We start from the raw sequence: 5,540 nt of genomic DNA on the forward strand, positions 1-5,540 counted from the left end.
AGCTTTACCACCAGGGAAACCCCTGATACTGTCTCAAACATTAGAGACTCCCAAGTCAATAGGCCAAGCCCTTGATCTTGAGGCTTGCTCTTGTGAAGCTTATTTCCATAATTCTTGCCTAAGAGTTACTTTCAGAGGACCTCTTTTGTTGCTCAGATGCGGTCTTTCTCTCTCTAAACCCAGCTCTACAAGTGAAATCATTACCCTCCCCACTACCATATGACACCCAGGGATGAGCCCGGCTCTGGCACTGTGGGATTGACAATGCCTTCCTGACCAAAAGGGGGAAATAATTGTAACAAGGTATCAGTAGCTAAGGGAGTTCAATTAGAGTCAAGATGCTACTCTGGAGGCTACTGTTACACAAGCTTCAGCTAGATATTACTATTTATCATATTTTGCCAAACCCCAACCAAAATCATTCCTGCCAACCCTAAAGAACACCTAGAGCCTTATCTGAGATTCTACAAAGGTTCCATGCATTATGATTACTTTCTAGAAATCTGTAACCTGCAGGTGGGTTCCTAGGCCAGATAAGCCCTGAAACCCAGAAGGGCCAACCTCTCCATTGTCAACTAGTTCCATCCCCTATCCCATATTATGCACAGTTAGAATGAGCATAGCCCAAATGTCCATAAAGTTTGGAAGAAAGATCAAAGAAGGTGGAGTTATAACGAGAAGCTAGGATTTAACAATGAGTATGACTGCTGAATCATATTGATTTTAGTTTACAGTGTCTTGGAGGAGTTAGAAGGAAAAACCTAAAATTGTGGAATTGTAACCCATACAAAGCTCTGGAATCTGTTCTACAACTAAAATAATAATAGTGATTTTGTAATTTATGTTCTGAATTTAAATTTTTAAAATGTAATTTACAAAACATAATTCTGAACAAATAAAGTTATACATGATACATTTTTATGCACATAATACAACAAAAATGTATTTTGTTTATTTAAAATTTCCCCAAATGTCTAGAGAAAAAAGGTTCTGAGTACTGTGGTTAAAGATGTCAGGTTTTACAATATATTTAGCTCCATTTCATCTGGGAACCTCACTACAATGACAATAAAGTGATTTTTCTAAAAAAAAGAGAGGAGATTATAGTAATAAAATTTTGTCCTTTCACTCTATTATATCTTTGCAAACAGAAATTATTTATTGTAGCCAAATTTTTCTCCTTTGTGTTCTTTTTGTTTTTCAGAAATCCTCCTTAACCCAAGGTTAAAAAGATACTCACTTAGGTTATCCTCTACATGTTTATAGTTTGTGTTTTACATTTAGGTTTTTAAATCACCCTGGAGTTTATCTTTTTATATGGCATGAATCGCAGGACCCGTTTCATTTTCTCCCATCTGTAGTGTCCCACTTGGACACTCTATATTGTATCTGTGCACATGTCCCTGTGCCAGGTCTTTCTATTAGGCTGTCTTTGTGCCCATATAACACTTTTAAATGCGATTGTTTTAAAACACGTTCTTGGCCTTGATCCACCTTCCTGTGGATGGGCACCCATTGTAAAGGGACAGGGAGCAGCCGGAACCTGGAAGTCACCGGAAGTCAGAAGAGAAAGGAGAGGACATGGCAGCATAACAGAAAAGCAAAGGAACCCACGGACCGACCACGAGCCAGAACGTTGACCCTGGGACAAGACGAAGCAAACCTTCTCGCCAGTGCTTTGATTTGGACTTCTGGCCTTTGAAACCTTGTTGTTTAAGCCAACCCATTGTGTGGCATTTGTCATGGAGGGCTAAGACACCACCTTTTTAAAAATTATTATTTAATTGAAATAATTGAAGACCAATGAAAGAGAAAATCAATGGAAATCAGTGAAACCAAAAGTTGGTTCTTTGAAAAGATCAACAGACTAGCTAAGTCTTTAGCTAGACTGACCAAGAAAAAAGAAGGGAACATGCAAATAACCAAAATTGCATGGGGAGGCTTCGGGAATTGAACCCGGGACTCCAGCATGGCAGATGAGAATTCTGCCACTGAGCCATCATCGCACCACCCTGAACTAGCTTTTAGAGGAAATCGTTCTGGAAAAAGCTTTAGAGCCAAGACCCCACACTCTTGAGACCTTTGAAGTTGCATAAAGAAAACACTCCCCGGGAAGCTACTGAAGAAGCCTGGTGAAAAATCTAGCGGTCATGCCACGTGCCTTTTCAGCTGAGAGGGAAACCTCAAACATCATTGGCTTTCTTGAGCCAAGGTATCTTTCCTTGGATGCATTAATTTGGACATTTTTATAGCCTTGCCTTAATTTGGACATTTTCATGGCCTTAGAATTGTAAACTGGCAACTTAATAAATCCCCACCCTTTTTTTTAACTGACAAACCAAAGCAACATACAAACACGAACATTCTTAACATACAAATAGTCCACATATAGTGTACAATCAGTGACTCACAATATCATCGCATAGTAGTTTATTCATCACCACGATCATTTTTAAAAACATTTGCATCACTCCAGAAAAAGAAATAAAAAGAAAAAAGAAAAAACTCATACATACCATACCCCTTAACCCTCCCTCTCATTGACCACTAGTATTTCCATCTACCCAGTATATTTTAACCTTTGTTTCCTCTATTTTTTTCTATACTCCTTACCGCTCCCTTTTGTTGATCACTAGTATTTCAATCCAATCGATTTGTTTCAACATTTGTTCTCCCTATTATTTATTTATTTTTAATCCATATTTTTTACTCATCTATCCATACCATAGATAAAAGGAGCATCAGACACAAGGTTTTCACAAACACACCATCACATTGTGAAAGCCATATCATTATACATTCATCTTAAAGAAACACGGCTACTGGAACACAGCTCTACAGTTTCAGGCACTTCCCTCTAGCTTCTTAAACTAGAAAGGGGCTATCTATATAATACATAAGAATATGCATTATACCTCCAAGATAACCTCTCGACTCTGTTGAGAGCGAAAGGACTTTTAGTCCAAAGCAAACAATCCAGGGGATGCGAGTGGAACCCCTGTGAAGACACAGAAGCATTCGTGGGGACAGCAGGTCTTTCTCCAAGTAGCAACCCCAAACAATCTGTGATTCTGCAAGCAGATATGAAGATTACTCAGAGCGGGGAGTGCTTCCCCTACCATCTCCTTTAGAACCAGTTTGTGAAGATGGATCCTTTGGCCCTGTACTAGAAGAGGAGAAAAGGACATCTTGCAAGCTTCGAGAACTATGGCCAAAAGCTATTCTGCAACAGATGCTGTTCCTCAGAATGGAGAAAGAAAACAAGAAGCTACAAGCCTCTGAAAATGATTTGCTGAGCAAGCACCTGAAACTTGATTATTAAGAAATTACTCCTATGGTGTGGGAAAAGATGCTCAGCACTCCAGGAGGATAAAAAATTAAATTTGACATGGAAGAAATGCATTCTGCTGTTGGGCAGCGTGTGCCGCGTCATCACCAGGGTAAAGCCGGTAATTCCTCACTGAGCAATACCAACTCAGGCCTCAGTTTCCCAGGGAACAGCAGCCAAATGACACACCATACAAAGAACACTTGAAACAGCTAACTTCCCAGCAGCATGCAATTCTCATTGACCTTGGGCAAACCTTTGTAACACATCCGTACTTCTCTGCCCAGCTTGGAGCAGGGCAGCTGTCACCTTACAATATTTTGAAGGCCTACTCAATTCTAGACCAGGAAGTAGGACATTGTCAAGGTCTCAGCTTTGTGGCAGGCATTTTCCTGCTTCATATGAGTGAGAAAGAGGCATTTAAAGTGCTCAAGTTTATGATATTTGACATGGGATTGCAGAAATAGTACCGGCCAGATATGATTGTATTACAGATCAGATGTTCCAGCTCTCGAGGCTTCTTCACCATTACCACCGTGATCCCTACAATCAACTAGAATAACACAAGATTGGCCCCAGCCTCTATGCCACCCTTGGTTTCCTACAGCATTTGCCTCACAGTTTCCACTGGGATTTGTAGCCAGAGTCTTTGATAAGATCTTTCTGCAAGGATCAGAGGTCATATTTAAAGTGGCTTTAGGTCTATTGGGAAGCCATAAGCCCTTGATTCTGCAGCATGAAAACCAGAAGCCATAACCTGGGCTTGGTGCAAATGGAGAATACGATCAATCAAGTGTTTGAAATGGACATCTCCAAACAGTTACAAGTTTATGAAGTTGAGTACCACCTACTTCAAAGAAGAACTTATTGATTCCTCTCCTCTCAGTGACAAACAAAGAATGGATAAATTAGAGAGAGCCAGCAACAGTCTATGCAAACAGAACCTTGACAATTGTAGGTGGCAAATGGTAGAACCCAAAGCCTTGAAGCCACAGCTAGGAAGCTTCCGACCAGCCAAAGCAAACTTGAGCAGGTCCGCATTGCTCTAGAACTGGAGCAGTCAGCCCTGCTGCAGATGGCGGAGGAGCTTCGGAGGCAGACAGCAGAGCTGAGCAGTGCAGAGACTGGCCTTGCTCAGCCTGAGCCCAGGGGTGAGTGACAGCTCAGGGAGAGCACCTCGCCGGAGCACCCCTCCGGAGGAGAGATTGCTGCACCATTCTAACACTGTCCAAGTCTTAACTGAGAGAGAGAGATGGTGGAGGAAGGGAATGAAGCATGAAGTGTGCTTCTCAGAAAGGAAACTGGCTTGCCAGCACACAAATTCTCAACTAAAACTTGCAATTCAATGATGCAAATGTTCTAAGAAATGATCATGATGGTGAATATGCAACTATGTGATGATATTGTGAATTACTGATTATGTCTGTAGAACGGAATGATCATATGTTAAGAATGTTTTTGTTCATTTGTTAAATTTTTAAATAAATAAATAAATAAATAAACTTGCGATTCAAGGGCTGAATGTTCCACTGTTTTTGTTGTTGTTTTAAGATATAATTCATCCCTTCTCTGGACATGGGTACTGTACTTGTTAGATTTAGATGCCTTGAACATGAATAAATGCACCTTTGTGTCTATAAAAAAAACTAATTTAAGAAAATATAGAAGATCTAACTACACCTGTATCAATTTTAAAAAGAAAAAGAATTGAAATTTTACATCTTCTCACAAAGAAAAACCAGGCCCAGATAATTCATTGGTGAATTACACCAAACATTAAGGAAAAGATAATCCCAATCCTACATAACGTATTTCAGAAAATAGAGGAAAAGGAAATAGATACAAACTGATTTTCTGATACTAACTCCAGAGAACAACATCATGGGAAAACTACAAAAATCCTCAACAAAATATTAGTGAACTGGATCGCTAATCCAGAAAGAATTATTACCATGGAATTATTATGGAATTCTTTCCATACAGAAAGAATTATTACCATGAGCAAGTTGGTTTTATGCCAGAAATGTAAGATTGGCTTAACATCCAAACAGTAATTGATATAATATGCAATATTTTTTTAACAGTATAAAGTGTTTATTTTCCAAAAGAAAAGGTACTCTTAAAAGCAATTCAGAATCATGCTGACTGTATGCCAATAGGAAAACTAATTTCTTTTCATTTATAAAGTAGTTCCAAAGTTCAACAACTGACT

At 39.4% G+C, this 5,540-nt stretch overlaps 1 pseudogene; it reads left to right on the plus strand.

Moving 5' to 3' along the window:
- The first annotated feature begins 477 nt into the window (after positions 1 to 477).
- On the plus strand, positions 478 to 4,487 carry LOC143680135 (TBC1 domain family member 1-like; annotated as a pseudogene).
- The last annotated feature ends 1,053 nt before the right edge of the window (positions 4,488 to 5,540 follow it).

Source organism: Tamandua tetradactyla, chromosome 4 (assembly GCF_023851605.1).
Source record: "Tamandua tetradactyla isolate mTamTet1 chromosome 4, mTamTet1.pri, whole genome shotgun sequence".
Taxonomy (NCBI): Eukaryota; Metazoa; Chordata; class Mammalia; order Pilosa; family Myrmecophagidae; genus Tamandua; species Tamandua tetradactyla.